Here is a 24,582-nt window from a genome sequence, read left to right on the forward strand (position 1 = left end):
TCCTGATCATTTCCATTCTGATTGTTACCATTCTGATTATTTCCTCCACCCATGTTAGCATTCAACCCCATTTGACGAGCCATCATCTGCATCATAAGATCCAATCTCTGATTCTGCTCCTATGCCCTTTGTTCTACTAATCGTTGACCCTGTACCAAGGTCTCTAATAACTGTAAGAATCTTTCCTCTCTAGGCTCTGGACCGGCATTCCCACCTCCACCTAATCTTGTATTCCTGTCATCTTGGTCACCCATATTGCTGTCTTGATCAAAGAATACCTCCGCTGTGTCTGTATGACTGGATTCTATACCCCCCTATACGGATGAACTAGACTGTTTGCTTTGCAGGTCTGAACTCCTACTTTGTCTTGCTCTGGTATTGCAAAAATTATAAGGCCCCTGTCGCATGCTCAAACATAAATGCTCTGATTTTAGTGTTTTGACATTTCATCAAACACTTTCCCCTCTATCCGCCAGTTCCAAATTTCCTATAAGACCTCCACAGGATGGCAGGACTTATAGCTCTGATACCACTGTAATATCCTTCCCTAATTTGAACTTTGACTTGTAGAAATTTAACTTAAGGAATATTGTCAAACACTTTGTATGCAAACTCATAAAGCTGATTTCCTCAATAAATTGCTTTCCAATGAGTAGATTTACGAACAACTATGAAGTGACATTAAAATGCATAATACACATCATAACATTTTCACAAACACTTGGCACACATTCAACAGTATATGAAAAATCTGGAAACTCTTTCAATCTACTGATAAAAGGGTGATTGTTAAATGTAGATGTGCACTTACAGCTACCTTAAAGGCTGCAACAACTATTCAGACTTGTATTCAACAATTATTATGCAAAGTATCAAAATTTGACAGAAGAAACCTGGAATTAGTTGCCGTAGTATTTTGCAGATGTAGTTGGCAGCCCTCCAAACTTCTAATCAGCTAGAAAAACAAGTAAACTTGATACCAACACTGTTCACGCCGTACTGTAGCAAAATACTATTCATGCCGACTGTAGCAAAATATTGTTCATGCGCCACTATAGCAATAACTAACTTCAGATCTGCACCTCAAACCCTTGTAAATTTCTTTATGCGAACGCCCCAAATGAAACCCAGTGTGTTTCCTGAAGTGAAAACACCCTTGATCCTCCTGACTGTGTCTTTCAACAGCGAAGAGAATGCTAGCAAAGAGGGATTCTGTCCTCCAAGCCCGATAATAAGATATCCAACAACATAACATTAATCTTCATCCAAGCATACAAAAAAAAGCTCTTCCATTTCTTTTATAGTGTTCTCACAAGAGCTCAATCCTTCATTTTCTCAATGTGGGATAAAACATAACCCCCTTTATGTACCTTATGTCTCCAATGTGTTATAAAAATAAAGGGAACTCTTTTAATTTAAATATTTCCCACAAACTATAGTCTATGCATTAATAAAGTTAAATATTTAAATTTAACTTTATAAAATGGCTTTATCAATGCATAACAAATCTTATCAATGATAAATAAGTTTTTCTGTCAATTTTAAACAATTACCATCAACATACCACTGTGACTGAATGTCTGGCCATGTCCAAGATGACTTACTATAAATAGTAAGTATGCCCAAAGTTGCCCCAGAACCCCTCAGAAAGACCTACAATTGAAACTATCTAGGCCAAATGGCCTCTAAGCCCCTTTAATGTCCTAGTTAGCCTACGAGATTGTGGGAAAATAGGCTAATGACAACATCATGCTATGAATGCTAGAAAGGGGACATTACACAACACAAATCAATGGTATGGGTATGAAAGGCTTGTGTGGAGGAAGTACATAAGTATTTGACTTAATGTCCATTGAATTTCAATTCATTATAGATGGGGATTGAAGGAATAATTAGTTTTTGATTGAAGATTTTGATTGGCCTTGTGAAAGATGGTGCGAGTATTGAAGAATATGTCTAGATTGGTGATTGGTTGTTTCCCTCTAAATTCATCCATATTCAAATAAAATGAGATTTGGATGTCATCTCAACATGCTCTTGGGATGTATGTATGGATGCCATGTAGGTGGAATATATCTTTGTGGAAGCCTATGTGCTATAATGGAACATCTTTGTGGAATGTCTTCCTTGAGGCATTGATATGGAATGATCCTTGAACAAGTATGGAGGATTCTTTCAATTACAAGAAAATATTCCAAATAAAATTTGATGATTTATTTGAAAATTTAAAATTGCTAAAAGGGGTGTATGCATTAGGTTTGTTGAAAAGGGTTTAGAAGCTCACAAGAAATTATATTTAACTAGATAAGTGGTGTTAAAGGTATGGTTTATACAAAAGGAGTACATCTCATGAGTCCTTGTTGTCAAGACCCAACTTCTCCTTTATTTTCTCGCACATTGGGTACTTAATAGATGGAATGCTTACTAGTGATTCTTTAATCTAAAATTAGTGTTGGAATGTTGGGACACTTCTTGATTAACAACCACTTGATAGATATAAATGGAAATAAGCCATTGATGAATGGTGTCTCTCAATTGTGACTATAGTATGCACAGTAGAATGCAAAAGATTGATGATTCATGTCAATTCAAAAACCTTCTACATAAATGGTTAGTCTTATTGTTTGGCGGTTGTCAAGAGAATCATATAATGAATCTTCAGCAACATATGCCACCTTTCCAAGAACACCTAAGTTCTTTTTAAATTACAAAACATCTTTGTTATTCTCCTTATGACTTTATTGTTTATGAAATAGTAGGCCACATAAAGTGGAAAAATAAAAATAATAAATGATAATGAGAAATTAATTATCAACACCAAAAAAAACTATCAAGGAGACAAGAATATAAATATATCATGGAAATGATAACAAGAGGTTCCCTCTTTTAAAAGAGGTATATAAGCTACTAGAAAAGGAGGGAGGATAGAGTAGTTGATACTTTGTTTGAATTTGGGATGTAATGTCTGCATATTTTTAGAGTTGGAAAGTCATGTCTTTGAGCAGTGATAATTAAAATCATATAATCAATGTATGGAGCAGATTTAAATCTTTGTGTTTGAATTTAATGGATGCATGTTTCTTTCTAAATATTCCATTCTATGTCGTATGTTATCTTTATTGGTTTAGGTAAAGCGGACATTTCATGTTTAAGCAAAATTTTTGAATAGTTATTTAATTTATTTCTAGATCATGGAGTTGTGGAGAACTTTGATTCCTTGAACTCGTGGTCTTTTTCTTTAGTTTTTAGCATCATATTTTTCATCCAAGAGTGACGTGAATGACCTTATGTATTTTCTGGTTTAAAATACATGTATAGATTAACCATCCAGTCATTGCAAATCAATATAAGAGGGAGTTGTGCCTCTTAATTCAGAGGAAGCTTACCGATCTAATAACAACCTATCCAATAGTTGGTTGCACTTTGCCCTTCATTCTAGACATAAGGAGTTAGTTTGTGTGATTATTTCTAGAAAGACAAATTTGTTTACCAACACATAGGAAAGGCAAGTAGCACCACAAATTATTACATTCCTCATGATTCTATCCTCCTAGCATGAAAGCATAAAAGAGAGACGAAGAGAGTAATTATATTGCCCAGTAAGGTTTGTATGTTGTACTATGAATCACATAAACAAAAAATAAAATAAAAGATCATATTGTAATGCCCACCCATAGTTTTATTTTCTGTTATATTTACCGAAATCTTTTATGCATATTTCATGCATGTGTTAGTTTCAAGGATAGTGGATTTATAATTATGTCATTATTTCATGACTTAGATTACATGTATATCAATAAAGAATTACTTAGTTGATTATATTTCACATGCTGATTGATGATTATGATTACTAGCACATTAATGATGCTTTAATGTTTCTTAATTAATAAATGTGGTAACTTTCATGATGATATCAAATGATGAGTATTTTATATTCACAATGATGAGTCTCCATGTTTAAGTATGTGATGATTTTTGCTCAAGACTTATTATAGTACTTACCACATACTTGCATGTGTATGATGTGTGTGTTTATTTTATTTTTCTATTTGATGTGTTTGATGTGCTTAAGGGAGGGAGTCGTAGTTACTTGCTAGTCAGAATCTACATGATGTGTCACTCCCAGTCATTGCTTGTTTAGCTTAGACATATATGTATACATACATGCTCATCTTTTATGCAGATTACAAGTACTGGGCATTGACTTCCCTAAATTGTCAAGATGAGCATGGCCTATCCCAATAACTCAATGGTAAGAATGGGGAGATAATGTTCAGGTCCAATTCCAACCATAGCCTAATTACTTGTCATGAGGAAGAGGACATGTATTTGACTTTCCACCACTTTTAAACCCATGAGTTTATCTTTATCCATATTGTTTCCTTTTAAGTTTTTATTAGTTTTGGTCGATTTTGGCAATGTTGCTTTTATGTAGATTTGACTATGTGATTTAATTATAATATTTGGGTTAATCATATAATATCAAGAATTAATAAATATTATTTGATTAAAAATAAAATATTAAAATATGTAAAAGTTTAATTAATTAAAAATTAATTAAATATATGCTTAATTTAAAAGACTTAATTTGGAAGTCTAATTCAAAAAATTGGTTAAAGAGAAATTAGAATATGATGATAGTTAATTAATTAAATATGTACTTCAGTTTAAAAGATTTAATTTAAAAGCCTAATTTAAGAAGTTGGATAAAATGAGAGAATATAAAAAGATTAAAGATTTAATATTTTTAAATAATTATTTAATTAATAATAATTAAATTAGAGTTGCATTTAAATAATGAGTTTTAATTATTATTATTAATTTGAATAATAGACTATGCTTTAAATAGTGTTTGTACTAATTAATAAAGTGGAGGAAAATAAAATATAAGAGAATATTTAATTACAAAATATTGTGTGCATGAAAGGATTAAATAATAAAATTTTATTTTAAGGAGAGGCCTTTACATGATTGAGAATCAAAAACCCTAGTTAGAGTTAAACTCTTTAGCAAGATATTCGAGCTCATTTCTACACACAAGTTTTGGGGAGCGAAATTTGGAAGTAGAGGAAAATAATTTTTGAAAGTTTCGAAGGGTTTGGATTTGCTTGCATTGATACGTTGTCTTAGATTTTAGTTGTCATTTTGAGGTAGGGTTTGAAAACCTATTATAGAATTTTATTGGAAGATCTGTCTACTTAATGTCTTCCTGGGTGCTTGCATAATGCTTATTAATTTATTATATTGATTTTTGGATAAAGAATTATGTTGTAGATTTTGAAAAAGAAAACTTGACTGTTGTAAAACTATAGAAAATTATTACAACTATATTCTTTTAAAACCATTTCTAATATAGGAAAAATTCTATTATAGATATTTGGAAGAAAATAACAAATTGAATAGTTAGGGTTTCAACCTTAAATTTTCCATTAGAACCATGTGATTTGTTGGATACAATTGTTTAATTGAGTGTTGTCTTTGATGTTACACAAATGTCATATAAGTCATCAAACAGAGTCTACCAAGCTCAATTGGTCAGCAAGGCAAAAGACAGAGTCTACCAAGCTCAGAAGGTTAGCAAAGAATGTTTACAGTGTCTGTCGAGCTCAGTTGGTCAGCAAGGCAAAAGACAGAGTCTACCGAGATTTCAAGGTTAGCAAAGGAAATTTAGTTTTTACCAAGTTCACTCGGTCATCAAAGGAAAATAGTGCAGGAAATAGTTCTTACTGAGCTCTTATGGACAGTGAAGGAAATTTAGTTCTTGCTGAGTTAACTTGGCAGCCAAAGGGTTTTACAGATTTTGCAATGTTAACCAAGTTAAGATGGTTAACTTAGGAAATTATTTTTGGAAGTAGTGCTTACTGAGTAGGGTCAGCCAATGTTGGATTTCATTGTTTTGTGAAATAAAGTTTATTTGTTTAATGTAATATTTGTAGCCAACTGATGTATGGTTTATTGGTAAATGTAACATGTGAATGAGTCGACTTGATAATTTGAATGGTATATATAAGAGGTCAAGTTGCAAATTCAAGTGTGTGATGAATTTGATGTGATATGAATGTGAAGGAGGATTGATTATTGTGAAAGTGAATTTTGAAGAATGATCAGAGATCATTGAGGAGTAGCAAAGCTATATTTGATCGAGGAAGATCTAATGGTGCAGAATAGAGATCTGTAATAAGCAAATTCAGTTGCATCTTATTCAGGTCAATTCATTGTTACTTTCTAATCATTGTAGCAGTGATTTCAAATCTCTTAATAGAGTTGGTTTAACAACCATTTTGTACATCCTCTAACAAGGTGACAGTTCAGTTGAATTATTCCAAAGACCTCTAGCAAGGTCACTCCTAACAGGGTGATTAAATCCTCTAACAAGTTCACACCTAACAATGTGTATTGTAACTTTTAACAAGGTTGGCTCCTAACAGGGATCACTTCAGAAGAGTGAAAATTGGTAGCTAGTTACTTGGTGGTTTTTCCCATATTGAGTTTCCACGTTAAATCTGGTGTCTCTTGTACTCATGTTATTTACTTTTGCATGCATGCTAATAATTATGAATGTTAAAGATCATAAACAAGTTAATCAACCAAGTTACAACATTTTTGTGATGTGTTTATTGAGCGACATCAGTAACTAGTTATTTAAGACATCTAAGGGATCAAGATTTGTTTTTGTGGTAACTGATTCACCCCCCCTCTCAGTTACTTCATTCATAATTCCAACAGTGATTATCATGAATTTTCTAAATAAATATAAATATTATTCTTACATCTAAAATAATTTAATTGCAAAATTTATTGGTAAAAACAAAAGATTAATTGAGAGAAAAATATGATCTAGTTAAATGGATGCATGGATGTGAAAACAAATATGCTAAAGATAGAAAACTAAGTATATAATGGTTGCATGATTTGAGAGATCAAAGGAATGCGAAATAGTGATTGCATGTTTATTTTTATAAAAATAAAAATAAAATTTAATTTTTGAATTTATTTTAATATTAAAAAATAAAAATTTAATGATTATTTATTTATTTCAAAAATTCAATTTTCAGATTTATTATTTTTAAAAAAATATATTTTTAAAAATTATTTATTAGTTATAAAGATTTTTAAAAATTAATTGAAAATATAAATAATAATTATTTATTAATTTCAAAAATTAAATTAATGTTACTCATTTACTTATTAAGTGGATGTTGGTATTAAATAATCTTTAAATTTAATTAAACTATTAGTTGCGTATAAATGATTTTATATTTATTAATGCAAATAGAAAATTAATAAATATATAATTGTGATTTAGTTATATTTTAAGAGAAGTTATAGTGGAGTTCATTATATAATCTTCTAGTTTTGATTATTTAATATAATGAGAGATATTTGTAAATAACTTAATTGAAATTACAATTTCAAGTTTGAGTTATCTCTAGTTGCATCATGAATTAAAGAAAAAGTAAATATTAATATTGGACTTAAATAGAAGTCAAATTAATATTTTATAAATGAAATTGATATTAATATTTAAATATAATAATATGCATTTATGTCATTAATTAAATTATTTATGGTTTAAGATTATTTAAATTAAAAACATGATAATGTTGCATGATATTTTATATGCATAAAGAGTTTTGACATTTAAACACTTATTGATTTATAAAAGTATATTATCATAACAATTTATATTAACATGTATATTCTTACTTTATTTCTAAACACATCCTTATGACCCAAACTAAACAAGAGAAATTTATGAAATTAAATCATGTCACTGAAAACTATGGATTTTATAATATTCTATTTATAGTCTTGTTATGTTTATTTTCATGGTGGTTTTCCTTTGTGGGTTGTTTAGTTGGCCAAGTTAGGATGTGAACTAGAGCTATTTTAAATATTTCTTTTATGATTGTTTGACTAGATGTCATGATGAACTTTATGATTTGAATTGAGATTCGGGCGAATGCACCAAGTTGTGGTGCTAAAAAAATGACACACAACTCCAAATTTTAAAATTCCAAAAGTGCACATGCACTATAGCATGCACTCGCTTGGGCTTGGGCTCCACAAGGCTTAGGCTTGTGAAACCCAAGCCAAAGTGCATGCACACTTTTAAAATCTAAAATATTTTATATATGGTCTGCAAACCCATGACCCATTCCATTTAATCTTATTTCTTTTTGTTGCTACCTTATTTCTCCTCAATAGTGCACACACAGTTTGTGTTGGAGAATTTTCTCACTCTGCTCAAAATGCCTCCTTGTCACCAGAGATCAAGATTGGGATCACACAGTATATTTTCTACTCTTGTTTTTGCATTGTTTTGTATATTTTCTTAGTTTTGCTTCAAATTTGTTTATTTACTTAAAATACAATTGGTTTCTTATCAGGAAATGTGAATAATCAACCACCAAATCCCTAGCTTGATCAACAAAATCAAAATAAAAACCTTCTACAAGATCAAAATGAAAACCCTCTACAAGATCAAAACCAAAACCCTCTAGAAGATCAAAATGAACTTTTGCAACCTCCACTGATTCAAAGACCTACTCCTAGCACCCAAAACAATATAATGAATGAAATAGAAAGAGGAAAAAATGAATTAGAAGCAATCATTGGTAAGTTAAAAGATTACGAGAATACTAATACAATGAGAGAAAAATTGGCATCCTCTCTTGAGTCCATTATGAGCCATGTAGCTTCTGTTAGTGGTCTGTTGGATATTTGGCATATTAAGAGAGAAGAACAAAGAAGATATTATGCAAAACAAATTATCCTATAAAGATGTAAGTAAAAAAGAAATAACAAAAGGTAGCATATGTGCATTGTTTTAAAAACCTGGAGAACAAGAGACTATTAAACATACAACTAAAAGGTTCCCCATCCATTGGTGCATACATGATGATATTAGAAATAAATTTTGAGATAGATGGTGGATGGTCTTTGATGTCCCTCCCTACAATAATCACAAGGTTCCAATGTATTTCTTAAATAAATTGTATTGTGAATTTGTCCTTGGGGAGATCTCCAATTATTTTGATATGTTATATTCTCAACATAGAGGTGGAGGGTCATCATTTGAGAGATCGGGGGCACATCATGACCCTAATATAAATAGGGTGCTTGTTGTCAAGCCATAGGGTGAGCATGTGATTATTCCTTCAATAGTGAAGGAATGTGTAGAGACTAGTACTCTAGGGACTATTAATGCTTTGACATAGACCCTCATTCATTGTGCAAGTCCATTAGTTGAGGAGGAGCCTTCTTTGCATCACGTTCACATGTGTACATCATGTGGATGCTTATGCACATTTAGCAGTCATGTTGGAGATACTATGGATGATGGGCTAGTCACTAATGAGTTCTTGAGTGACATATTTGACATTGACACAGGTAAATTACATTTATAATAAACTAATTTGATCACACTTCATATGTACATTGAATGACTAATTAATTAACATGTCTTGACTGTTAGAAATAGGGATCACTAAGAGGGGGGCGAATCAGTAATCTATAAAATTTAATTGCGAACTAGATATTATGACTTACTTTAAACCATGCATAACAAAGAAATAAAGTAATGCTGAACAATAATAGTAACGATACACAAAGATAACTCATGACACCATATTTTGTTAACTAGAGAAACCTTGGCCAAGGAAAAACCCCAGTGGGAATGATACCCATTAGATAATATATTGATATATATGTTCCTTGGTAGAGGATGGACCCTATTAGGAGTCAATGAGTAGATTTAGTATAACCAATCTCTATTAGGAGACTTTGAATCCCTGTTAGGAGATTCCAACCCTATTAGGAGTTGTAGTATAATGTATGCAAGAAGAGCCCACTACCCAAACATGCAATTTCAAATACAAGAAGAGCTCACTACTCAAACAAGTAATTTACTATTATTTTCCTTCCTTGTCTAATCTCTAATGTTTAGCTCAATCTTGGATCACCGGATAAAGCTTCTCATATAACACTTCCACAAAAGTTCACTCACTTCACAATCATACAAGATAACACTAATACAGCAAGTTTGTCCACTTCTTATCACAAGAAGTCCTTTGCATAAATACCATGCCTTTACATAAAATATTGTTGGGTTGGCTAAGACCACAATTCACTTTTCCAAGTTAGAGTAAACATCTAGGATATTGGCCCTAATTGGACATGTAATTGTTTTGCAATTAAATCAATTATTTCCTTCAATTCTACTATCCTACTTCATCAAAACATGATTAACTTTGTTTCATACAATTTGTACAAACTTATAAGGTTATACACGTCATCGCCAAGATGTATACTATCTAGATGTAACTTTTCTTGACATAATATGATGTCTACAACATGTTATAAACAAAACAATACACTGTTGTAAACCAAATTCTATACTTAGACAATTTTCTAATAGCCAAAAACTAAGTATCTTTATTTCTAAAGTTTCCTGTCAACATGTACATCATGTGTTTCCATTAATGACAACAATTACATATCACAATTAGCTAATTTTCAGCAATCTCCCCCTTTGGAATTTATGGCAAAAAAATAGGGAAAATTGGCTAAGTGACAAAAACTTAACTATCAAAATAAATATTACATCTATTACAACTTTACATATATGCTCCCCCTTACAATATACTGCCTACTACACATGTATCTCTCCCCTTTGTATCTTTCCCAACAATGACATGTATCTTTATCAACAATCTCCCCCTTTGTATCTTTATCAAAAATCTCCCCCTTTGGCATTTATGGCAACAAAATAGGGAAAATTGGCTAAGTGACAAAAACTTAACTATCAAAATAAATATTACATCTATTACAACTTTACATATATGCTCCTCCTTACAATATACTGCATACTACACATGTATCTCTCCCCTTTGTATCTTTCCCAACAATGACATGTATACAATTTTCACATGAATCTCCCCCCCTTTGACATCAATGACAAAGGTCAAAATGTCAAGATTCAGTCAAAAATTGTCAAAAATTGTTGAAACTGTTGTCTTCCCTTATGCTGCTATTATCTTCATACAATCATCAAAAATAATCTTTAGGCTATTCATACCTTTGTTCCATGTCTCTTGGGTATAATTTGATGATGTGAGAATTGCACATAATGCAGATGATGCAATTTGTTAGTTTGTGGTGATTGATTAGGAAAGTACTGTGCATACTTCATAAATTCTTTGAGGTTCATAAAAAAATAAAATTGGGTCCTATTTTATCAGGATTTTGGGCCGACATGTAATTATTAATTATAACCATAGAGTGATAAAAATACTTGTATAGTAGGGCTTAGGGTTAGAGATTGTTTCATTGTTGTGATGCAAAAAACTGGTTCTTACGGTGGTATTGAGATGTAAGGGATTACAGATTGTAATAATGTTGTAATTAATGGATCATAATAATATCAAACTTGTTGTTTGGTGGACATAGCCTAGCGATTTTGTGAACCACATTAAATCTTGGTGTCTTGTGTTCTTTTCTATGTGATCTATTATTTTTGTTAGTCTTAGAATGGTTTTTGACACTTGAGTGCCAACACACTTAATCACTTTCTATATTGGAGCTGAGTACACCATGTATGCCGAGCCACAACATGAGCTGAGTCAAGAAAGACTTCATGTGCCGAGTAGTCTTCAGGTGTCGAGTGAAGATCAAGTGCCAAGTGAAGTTCAAATGTTGAATGACTTTAGGTGCCAAGCATGATTCAAGTGCCGAGTGATATTTAAATGCCGAGTCATAGATGATGCCGAGCAATACAGAAATGCAACAGGTGTCGAGTAAGCCAGTTTGTTATTAGTGCCGAGCATCTAGAATCAGGAAGTGCCGAGTAACACAGAATGTACATATGAGTTTGTAACTTTATTGATTCATATGTAAACCATTTTCATGGCTCACATATGACAAATCTTGAAGGATTAAATGATAATATCAAATATTTTGTATTTCCTATGCAATGTACATGTAGCCAATAAGAAAAATGGAGAAGGCATGCAACCAATAAGAAAAGTGCAAGGAATGAGCGAAAGCATAGATCCATATCTAACCCTAAGTCTTCGAATGTATTTATAAAGAAGACAAAGTTTCATTGTAAAGATATGAGTATGGACAAGGTTGTGTAAGAAAAACCATTTTCAGAGTGAGGATTATCAGATCACAGAAGGATCAAGATCAGAGAAAGCAGATCAAGTGCCTGTATTCAGCAATCGAGGGATTGTAAGCTATCAGGTTTATTGTACCTAATACTCTCTAGCAATTGTATTAGAATGAAAACCCTATGGTGATAGGTTAGCTTAACAACTATTTTGTAGATCCTTTAAATAGGTGATTAAATCCTTTGACAAGGTGACAGTTCAAGTAAAGTGTTTGTAAATCCTTTAACTAGGTCACTATTGATACATTGTAAAGCCTTTAACAAGGCAGACCATCAGAAGTGGTTAAATATTATTACTGCAGTAAATTTTGTGGGTATCATCCCCACTCCAGTTTTACCTTCTTATTTCTAGAGGGTTTTTGGGTTACCAAAATCTCAAGTGTTATGTGGTGATGCTTATGTGTTTTATCATAATTGTTTGATATGTTTATATGCATGCAATCTACTTTCAGTCAAAAGGTTTTAATGGTAAAAATACAATACTTCTAATTCACCCCCCTCTCAGAAGCATTCTTCCTATTTGAATATTCCAACAATTGGTATCAGAGCAAATGGTTCTCACAAAAAGAAGTCTAACAACTTGAAGAAAAAGATCTAAAGATGAAAGTCTTTAAACTTGGGAAGATTATTGACAATCAAGTGATTGATGTGCAACAGGCTCTATACAAAGTAGAGGAAGCAAGGGAAGAATTGAGAAAATATTTGAAAAGAAGGAAGGATATAGCCATAGCTGAGAATGATATAAACTACAAGGAGATTAATACCACAAAACTGTGTGCCAATGGAGACACGAAATAGTTTGATGCAACAATAACATAACTGATGGAGAAAAACAAAGTTCAAGTAGAGGAGATAAGATCTCTCAAGATGGAACATGAATCACATTCCATAATGTTATGTGAAATCACCAAAAAAAAGAAAAGAGCAGTTGAGGATAGAGTCATGATGGAAAATGACAAAAGAAATCTTGCAAACAGACTTGAAGAAAAATGTACTGAATTAACAATGATCACAAACATGCAGATGGATACACTTGCCCAAATGATGAACCTTCATCATGAACTCAATATGAAAGATATTGAGATCTCTACTTTGAAAATGCAGAATGAACAACTATAGAATGAATTGAACAGAGAAAAAGAGGTAGCCGAGAATCTCAACAAGTCAAGTGAAGCCATCAAGTATTTTGAACAGTTGCTGAAATCCCCAAGATCCACTCATGATGCAACAGGACTTGGATACAACAACACTGAAGTTGGAGAATCATCAAAGAGTGTTGAGCAAAAGGATGACACAGGTAAGAATTCAAAACCCACTTGTCATTACTATAATAAAAAGGGGCATACTGATAATGTTTACAGTAGTAGGAGATTGAATCAGCCAAATACACCCAAGAGCAAGAGTTACTATCACAAGTGCAACATGCAAGGACACATGACACAAGATTGCAGATCTAGAGTTACAAGGACACAAAAATTTGATGGACACTATCATAATTGCAAGAAGTATGGACATAGAGCATTTGAATGCAGATCAAAGTCTATGTGGATATCAAATCAACCAGCATAATAAAAAAGAAATGAAAGTCACTATTATTGGGATTACAACACCAGGTATAGCTGTCATTATTGTCAGGAATATGGACATATACCACAGAACTGCATAAGAACACATTTCAAAGGGTACTATAAAAGATGGTTGAATCAAACCACATGTTTCAGTTGTCTGAAAATTGGTCATACCAGCAAAAACTATCCTACAAGGTCAAAGGCACCCAAGACTGAGTAAAATAAGGGCAAAGAAAAGATTGATGTCGAAAAGATAAGGGGGCAAATGAATAAGACTTGGAAAAAGAAAGATGAATGCAACACATCAAGTGGAAGGATCACTTCATCCAATGGGTCAAGTGATCACACTTCATCAACCTAAGCATGAGAAGTATATGGGACTTATATACAAAGTTATATCACACATCAGTCCTAAGACAAAGAAGCAATGAAAAGTATAGATCTGCATGAGACAAGATGTCAAGACAAAATATAAATGATGTTGCCGAGCTGTCTTTGGATGCCAAGTTAAAATCCAACACATGTCGAGTTCCTAACAATGATCGAGTTGATAACTGATGCCGAGTTGGTTAACTCCAATGGAAACCGAGTAAAGTGGAAATGTAGTACATCCTTCAGAAGTCGAGTTGGTAGTTGAGCATTTAATACGATGAAAATAGGGTATATTATCATGATTCCAATCAGTTTTCCTCATTGCGATCAAGAAGCAAAGAAGAGAAAGAGAGCAGAGCAACTTCATAGCAGAGAATCCAACATTTCAAGAAGATTGCAACATTTCTCAACGTGTTTTCATCGATCTTGAGGTATTTTTCATTTGTGCCGAGCTATGTAGTTTCATATTTCATAAAAAGGAAACCCTAGTTTGCATAAATGATATCAAGTTCCAAGAAAACCGAGGAAAAAGAGTCATTTGAAGTTTAGTTAGTGTCCAATGAGGTCAAGCAACGTGATTTTCGTCCCATTCCTGAAGTTGCATACAAAAATGACCCAGCTGGAACTCTCTCCCAAATACCCCCAAAAGTTGTAATGGTTCAAGATGTAAGAAGATGCTACAATTGTAAGATAGGAGCCCTAGGAGATATGGAGATAAGGAAAGCCTATGAGAAATTGTGCATAGATGGAGTCTTAAAAGATGAATTCAAAATTGTTGAAAGAAAGGGTTTGACCCGAGTTTTGAGCTTTCCCACCATATTCAAAACAGAATGGGTTAAACTTGTGTTAAGAAGAATTCATGGTGGAAGTTTATGGTTAGAAGATATTCCCATCAAATTAACCAAAGAAATCATACATAGGGTAATTGGGTATCCTACCCTAGATTGGTTCAAAACCTTGAGAAGTGAATCAAAGGAGGTTATTGAAAAGAAAACTGGTGCTTAGTGAAATAAGAGAGGAATGAGAATTCAAACCATTCAAGATCCTCTAGTTGAGTTTGTTGTTAGAGTCATTGCCCATAAATTCTATCAATCTAGTAGACTCAACAGTGTGCCATGTATTGCAGTAGATGTAAGATACAAATTGGTGAAGAAGGATCATACTTATGATCTTGCAGAACTGCTACTACAATAGATTACTGAAAACCTAGCTGCCATAAGAAGGACAAAGGGTGCTCAATGCAAATTTGGAGCAATTCTAGTTTGTATATTCTTTTATGTTCAAAATGAGTTTCCCTCTTTTGGTAAAGTTACATGGAGGAATGATAGAACTATCATTGCCCAAATCAATGAATATAAAGAACAGATGGGAGAAAATTTTGATACCTTGATGACAAGTTATTTTGAAGATTTCAAGAAATCCATGAAGCAAAAGGTAAGAATACCAGTTTCTTTAGTAGAAAAACATGTTAATGATATATGCTTCTTAGTTGATATTGACTTCACCTACATTCAAGCTGCAATTCCAAGAGATAGATGGTTAAGGCCATTTGGATATGAAATCAATGTTGATGAAGCATCTGCAGCAATAACTGCATTATTGGCAGAAGAGACAGATAAAAGTGCACCACATTTTGGCACTTATGATGTGGTAAGATCAAAAATAAATATGGAATTAAAGACTGCTTCCACATTAAAGAAGAAAGACAAATTGTTAAAGAAGATTAAGAAGAAATTTGGTGAAAGAATTGAGGTTGAAGTAGAAGAAGAAGAAGATGATAATGATGATGATGAAGATGAACAAGAACAAGGCCCAATGGAATTAACTCAAGGCCTAGGTGAAGACAAGGAGAAAGGTGCAGAGGAAGAAGAAGCCAAGGAAGCACCAACTGAAGTTGAGTCAAAGAAAAGAAAGGCAATAGAAAAGCTTCTAGCTCAGCATAAACCAAAGAAATCTACCATACCATCACCTCAAAAGCCTACAACATGACGTGAAACAAGGGCCTCCACTCAAAAGGCTAAAGAGGAAGCTACAAAGAAGAAACCAATCAAGGAAACATAGGAAGAGCCAAGGAAAAGAAGAAGATATGTGGCTCAACTTGATATAGATGAAGAAGATCAATCTAAAAAGGTAAGCCATTCTTTAGTTGATACTTTATGTAAAAAGATTGGAAATGGTGATTTAAGAAACTTAAATAAATTTTATTTCAATAAGTTTACTAAAGAAGAACAAAATAAGATAGAGAAAACAGTTTATGGAATGATGGCACAGTTCAAGTACACTCCAGTTGAACTAGATGGACAATTACCAAATGAACTGTCTAAAATTGTGGAAGACAGATGGCATTTTTTCTTGAAAATGGAGGAGATGAGGGAGTCAACCCTAGCAAGCATATTTCTTGATTTGACTAAGGAAAAAATAAAGAAAGCAATCAAAAGGCATAATACTAGGTTCACACCGAAGTACAAGGCATTCTTCATTCTCCAAAACAAGATAGAAGAAATTGTTCAAAGAGCAATGAAATCATGGAAAAACTTGTACAAAAATATTGAAGATTTTCTTGAAGAAGAATTAAAGGAAGAAGCTACTACTCCACCAGAAGAGAGAAGAAAAAGGAAAGAAGAGAAGACAGTAGTAGAGAAGGGAGAAGAAGAAAAGAAGGGAGAAGAAGAAGAGAAAGGAGAAGAAGAAAAGAAAGAAGAAGAAGAAAAGAAAGGAGAAGAAGAAAATAAAGAAGAAGAAGAAAAAGAAGAGAAGAAGGAAGAAGAAAAGAAATATGGAAAGGAGGAAGAGACACAAAAACAAGATGTAATGGCAACAGCTAAGCAAGAGCAGCAACCAGACCAGAGTGTATAAGACACACAATTGCCACCCTCCAGCCCTCCTCATGTACCCATCACACCTACAAAAAATGCAACTATTATTGATGTTCCTGACACTTCTGGTCAGAACATTAATCCATTAACTGCAGAAGATCTCAAAAGAATCCTTGACCAATCTACACAACAAGCAATATTATGTGTAGATCTAGTATTGGTCAGTATGGATGAATTGCAAAAACTAGTAGAAAGCATAGTTAGACATAAGGTGAATCCAAAAGAACCACCTTCCATCATCTCTATAGCTACTAGTGCTCAACCTCAAATGCCAACAATTATTTCAACAGGCATAGTTGACATCACGGTACAGAAGCCAAGTGCAGTTGTAGAAAAAGGAACAAAACAAATAGGACAGACTATTACATTTGATCCTACAACACAAACACAAGGTGCACTTCCTAAGATTACCATAATTGATCAAGGTAATAGACAATAGGAGGAGAAAATAGTGGAAACCCCTAAAGAGCAGGAGGCAATACAAACATTGATAAATTTTCCTACCTCGAGAACTCCTTCACAACAACCATTGCAAATATCTGCACCAGGATCCAGTACTACAAAAGTTGCAAGGGTACTTCACTATGGAGACCTTTTAATTAGATGAGGAAATAGTCATATGGATATGACTCAAAAACAATAACCATTGATCAAATCGATGAGGTGCAGGAAGCGCTGAATAGGAGAAAGAGACAAGAGATACTCAGGAAGGAGTATAAAAAAAAGCAAACACTACATGAGATTAAGGACATCTTTATGGATGCCTTCAGTTTGTAGTCACCAGATGAGTCAAAGCATATCACAGAGCAATTATCAAATATCGTTGACCAGGTGACAAATGAAGACCAAGAAACAAATGCAAAACTTATGGAATGGTCTAAAAGAAAATTTCAAGGGAAAGTAAATGAGAAAATATCTAGTGAAATAGCACTTTCACAAGTTGAATCGGAAAAGTTAATAGACAAAGTAAAAAAGGTACTTGAGAATATATTCTCATTGTACAAAAAGTTGTGTGACTTTTCATACTTCACACAGGAAATAAGCCAAAAGATACTGAGCTTGGAGAGAAATCTAAACATTTCAAGCATATAGCTACCAAATTATCTAGCTCAAAGTGAGAAGCATTTTTCTCAATCGCTTCACACTCAGAAAGAAATAGCTGTATTAACAATAGAAGAGGCCAATATCAAGGCCAAATTGATACAACTCCAGTCCTCCATTACCCCACATTTGAAATTACTCCATAAGGAACAAGTCTATGCAGAAACTATTCTCAAGAAAGATCCTAATCTTTCTACTTTAGATGGACTTATTCATCTTGTTGTAGAGACTGCCATCCAACACAAGTCACTGGAAATTGCTTTGAACAATTGGGATGCTGCTCTCAGGATAATTATGGAGGTAAACAACACATTTTTGGTGAAATATGTTCTTAACCCTTGAAATCCTTTGACATAAGTGTCAAAAAGGGGGAGATAAGAATAAAAGGGGGAGATATCAACTAATGGGGAGATACTATAAGATGCATATGAAGATGTGTGAATGGGTGAAACAAACAAAACCAAGGAGAGCATGGTATACAGATAATGGCACAACCAACTTAGGGGGAGTTATAATAATTTTGAGGTATACATTGTAAGTTACACAAATTTTGATTAAAGGATTTTAATCCTCTATATATACCAAGCAGATTAGTTAATGTACTCATAAGGTCAGTTAAGTGTTTTTGTCACTCATGTCAAAGGGGGAGATTGTTAGTCTTAGAATGGTTTTTGACACTTCAGTGCCAACACACTTAATCACTTTCTATATTGGAGCTGAGTACACCATGTATGCTGAGCCACAACATGAGCCAAGTCAAGAAAGACTTCATGTGGTGAGTGATCTTCATGTGCCGGGTAGTCTTCATGTGTCGAGTGAAGATCAAGTGCCGAGCGAAGTTCAAATGCCAAATGACTTTAGGTGCTGAGCACGATTCAAGTGCCAAGTGATATTTAAGTGCTGAGTCACAGATGATGCCGAGCAATATAGAAATGCAATAGGTACCGAGTAAGCCAGTTTGTTATTAGTGCCGAGCATTTGGAATTAGCAAGTGCCGAGTAACACAAAATGTACATATGAGTTTGTAACTTCATAGATTCATATGTAAACTATTTTCATATCTGACATATGATGAATCTTGAAGGATTAAATGATAAGATCGAATATTTTTTATTTCCTATGCAATGTACATGTAGCCAATAAGAAAAATGGAGAAGCCAGGCAACCAATAAGAAAAGTGCAAGGAATGAGTGAAAAGCAAAGATTCAATATGGATCGTAGATCCATATCTAACCCTAAGTCTTCAAATGTCTTTATAAAGAAGACAAAGTTTCATTGTAAAGATATGAGTATGGACAAGGGTGTGTAAGAAAAACCATTTTTAGAGTGAGGATTATCAGATCACAGAAGGATCAAGATCAGAGAAAGCAGATCAAGTGCCTGTATTTAGCAATCAAGGGATTGTAAGCTATTAGGTTTATTGTACCTAATACTCTCTAGCAATTGTATTAGAATGAAAACCCTATTGTGATAGGTTAGCTTAACAGCTATTTTGTAGATCCTTTAAATAGGTGATTAAATCCTTTGACAGGGTGACACTTCAAGTAAAGTGTTTGTAAATCCTTTAACTAGGTCACTATTGATATAGTGTAAAGCCTTTAACAGGGTAGACCATCAGAAGTGGTTAAAAATTATTACTGCAATAAATTTTGTGGGTATCATCCCCACCCCAGTTTTACCTTCTTATTTCTGGAGGGTTTCTGGGTTACCAAAATCTCAAGTGTTATGTGGTGATGCTTATGTGTTTTATCATAATTGTTTGATATGTTTATATGCATGCAATCTACTTTCAGTCAAAAGGTTTTAATGGTAAAAATACAATACTTCTGATTCACCTCCCCTCTCAAAAGCATTCTTCCTATTTGAATATTCCAACAATTTTATGATATTGTTTATATTTGCATGTAATTTTTATTTATGTCCATTTTTGAATCCTAACACAATATCAACTGCATTGATATTTGAATACAAAAAGTTTGTATATGTGTCCTTGGCCTTGACACATTCTTCTAGCTGCTTCTCAACAAATAATAACTTCAGAGAAATGGATTCTCTGAAATAAGATGTTCTCTTGAATATTTTCTTTTTTCAAAGTTCTAGTTTCTTGATATTGCTATGAAAACTGGCAATTTGACTCTCAAGATCATCAACTTTGCTAGATGTGTGCTAGATTAGGCTAGATAAAGCCTCTAGCTCATTTATCTTTGCCTCTATCTGGCTATCCAAATACTTAGTTTGTATGATAAGGTACACTTAACATACAAAGCTTTCCCTTCTTGTTGATAATTCTGAAGTTCTTCTATGCATGTATCAAGATTGACTAAGTTGTTCTTGATGTTTTGGTAGATGGTGTTGAATAGGTTAGCATTATGGGAAAATTGAGCCTTCACCTCTACAACATTCAAAAAATTGGTAAAATCTTCATCAAAAGACTTTAGCACTACCTGTGCTCTTAGTTTATGATCTAACTCAGTATGTTGTACTATCAAAGTACTATGCAATCTATTAGTCACTTACATTAGTGATCTTTGCAAAATCTTAACTATCTTATTGTTCTATAAAAGTTTAGATAAGGATGAAATTAGATTAGTCTGATCATCATCATCAATAGCCAAACTAGCAAGAGAGAGTAGAGTAGATGAACTAGATGGTTTAGTCTCATCCTCCTTCTGTTTCTTTTCTATTTCCTTAGCTTTCTTCTCTTCCTCTTCTTTCCTTTCCTTTTCCTCTCTTTCTTTCTTCTCTTCTGATCTTTTCCTTTCTTCCTCCTCTATTTTCTTTTTCTTTACTTCTTCTATAATCCTTCTCTTATCTTCATCTTTCTTTCTTTTTTTATCTTCCTTAAGCAATTGTTGCTCGGCTTCCTCTATCTTCTTCTTTTCAACTTCTATTAGCGTCTTCTCTTCCTCAATTTGTTTCAAGTTTTCCTCAACATTTTTAGTGTCTAGTACATTTGGTTTGGAACCACCAAATGGATTGGTGTCATCAATGTTAAGAGTAACATTGGTTTGATCAATCTTCATAGCGTTACCACTGACTAACACTTTCAAGGTCCTAGGAGCTGAAGGAGATGCTTCTTGTGACTCTAACAACATCTTCCTAATATCTATTGTTGTCTCCTTTCTCAACTTATACTTCTCACCAACCCTAAATAAGAATGGCCTCAACTTTCTCCTTAGGTATGGTGCAAGGTTATTTGGCAATCTCTTAATCTCATCTTCATCATTAATCTTGCAAATTGTCCCAAGCATAGACTTCCAAAGTTCAAGGTCTTCTTCTTTTGTTGGAGTCTTCTTTTCTATGAGTCTCTCATAGAATTTTTGGTTCACTACTCCTTTGTTATCCTTCATACTTAGATTATTTTTAATGATATTTCTCACAATAGATATATCAATTTGATCTTTCTCAAAATTATTGTATAGATCATAAAACTTGTTCATTTGAACAAAGTTTCCCTCATTTGCAATTGTTGTGTTTATCTTCTCAATCTTTGGCTTCCATGATTTTCAAGATTTTCCTACTACTTGTTTAGGTGGAGTCACCTTTTCAGCTTGCTTGATTTCCTATTCCTTAATCTCTTCATCATCACTAGATTCAATTGTCAAAAATACTTTCTACCTCTTGCTAGGTCCTATAGCCATTTGTTTGACTCTCTTAGTCTTTGTTGACACTGCTTCAACTGATCTTACTAATTTTCTCTTGTGCTCACTTAGCTAAACATCAGACATTGCTACATAAGGAATGCTCTATCCCAAAGTTGTCTTAGCAACTAAAACTAACAAGGGTTGTATGTTTAGTACACCTTGTTTCATTTTCTGTCTCACAGCCTCATATTCACTTTCTATCATTTGGACCTCAAATAATGCCTTCTTAATGATTGACTCAACCTTCTTATGAGATACCTTCTCCAAGGTTGCTTGATGAGCATGTTGTGTAATCTCATCATATGTGCCAAATGTATACTCAGCTTTATCTTTGTTTGAATTCAACAACAAGTCAATGCAGCTAATTGCAACATCATCACTCAACTCATTGCTCAAAGGATCCAAAAATGTTATCCAAGGTTCCCAAGGTTCTATTGCCTGAATATATGTATAGTCTGTATCAACTAGAATACATATGTCCTACTTGAACCTATTCAAAATTGTAGGTGAGATCCTAAATCTCTATTTCAACTCATTTTGGAATGTCCTCATAATCAAATTACCATTGTCCAATACCTTGTCTATAGGGTGCCTTCTACATGCCTCTGTAATCTTTTCCATAGTGCATCTATCACTACTCATTATATCTCTTACTAACAAGTAAGGAAATCTCTTCAGCACATGGAAGAATATGTGATTATTAGTGACTAGAATCTAAATACACCATTCTTTGTTCTCTTAATATTTTCAAGGTTTTCCAAGAGTTTCATCCTTAGTATTTCACTCAAATTAACTTTCTCTTTCTCAACATATATCTTGTAAGCTACATAAATAAATCCTGCTTAAAATTCATCTATCGTAGGACTTAAAAAAACTAAATAAGCAATAATTTTGCTAAGAAATCTCACATCATCCTACTTGATTGAGCTGATTACCATAGCTTTCTCATTTTATATTGCCTTAGTGTAACTTTCTACTTTCTTCTTAACCATCTTTTCACCTATGGGTACACTACCTTGTTTGTTAAGACCAATCACCTCATGAATCAAGTTGGTAGAAATGTCTACTATATTATCTTACATCCACAATTTTCCATCATGTATCCTACTCAATATCATTTGAGTCCATTCATCTATATCTAGCTCACGGTAGAAATGATACTTAAAAAAATCAAATTCCTTTAAGTGATCAAATCCAGGATTCATAGTTATGTCATGGTTAAAGGCTCTAGTTCCATATCCTTATTCATGTATTCACTACCAATCGACTCAAACTTGTAATTCAAATAATTTTCTACATCTTCAAGGTAAAATATGTTGTTTGGAGTAACAAAAAATATAGAGTTAGTGTTTCCATCACTAGGTTTTATGGAAACTACCTTGAGCTTAGGTCTATCCTCATTCTCAACATTGTGAACAACTTACATAACCATGATCTTTATCAACAATATTTTTTACCAAACAAATTTTGTGGAAAAATGATAAAATACCTCTTTCTAAAAATAGGGTTTTCTACAAAATTTCCTTGACAAGTCACTTTTGGATGCCCTTCACTTTAAAAGTGTTCGCAATGAAGTAAAATTCAATTCTATATTCCATTTATCCATCAACTTGAAAACTACATTAATTATGTACTTCACAAATATCAAAATGTTGTTATTTTTGTTCTTTACTCAGATAACTACCCAAACTTATCTATCCATTCTTCAGATATCACCTGAGGTTTACTATAGCCTGGACATCATGACAAATATCCTTAAATATTTGCATCACAAAATTCTCTGGAAAATATTCTTTTCATCTTTTGTTATAGAATCAACTTTTATTGTGTTGTAACTAGTAACTCTAAATTTCATCATAACTTATTTAGATGAGCTCAAATCAAAAGTGAGCTTAGGTATCATCTAAACACAACTGAATACACCTTTTCCCAACTTTGCTACCTCTAATTTGGTCTCTGACTGAAGTCCTCAAATTTTGATGCTGTGAACAAGCTTAATTCAACTTGATTGAATCAAACTCAACAATTGACTTCAATCTTCCTATCTCATCTTCCAAGTTTTCTTTTGAGATATCTATTCCTTTCATGAATGCTTCATTAAGTTCTTCTCAAAGTTTGCTCACAATGTTTCTTTTTTCTTCACTATTAGATCCAGAGTTCCTTTCGTGGTTCCTTCTATCATTCCTTCTATTTTTGAAGTTTCTTCCATTTTTCCTTCAATCTCTGAAGTTTTTGTCTATTCTGTAGTACTTCATTGTGTGCCTAAAGTTGTTGCATAACTAACATACATGTGCTCTGCTTCTAGGATTTTGTTGATCATCAAGTGCATGACAATTTTGAGAAATGTCTCCTAATTTGTTACACTTATAACACACGATCTATCTTTTTCATAATAAGATCTTCTTTCTCTTGATGTTCTTTCATTAGATCTTTTTCTATCTACAAATTTAGAATTTCTAGACATTCTACTATTTCTTCTATCATTATCATATTTAGGTTTCCTACAATCAATTGCATTATGACCCATACCATGACAATTATGACAATAAAAGTCCTTAACATGATTAAATGACTTGTTAGTACAATCTCTTTTCATATGACCTATTTCATTACATAAAAAGAACTTACCTCTAAATTCATACCTAGTTGTCTTGGGAGTCTCCGCTTGCTTTGGTTCATCCAAGATTTCAACTTCATTGATTTTCTCAATTTCTTTATGTTTCTCATAAGATTGATTGGATTCAATCTTATTATCAGATTTGTCTTTTTCTTTCAGATCTGATCTAATCTAGGGTTTCTTTGTAGACATGTTAATCAGACAACCAAGACTAGTCTTTTCATAAGAATGT

This window comes from Cupressus sempervirens, chromosome 2, assembly GCF_028749045.1.
Source record: "Cupressus sempervirens isolate cs-2001-9-10 chromosome 2, ASM2874904v1, whole genome shotgun sequence".
Lineage (NCBI taxonomy): Eukaryota > Viridiplantae > Streptophyta > Pinopsida > Cupressales > Cupressaceae > Cupressus > Cupressus sempervirens.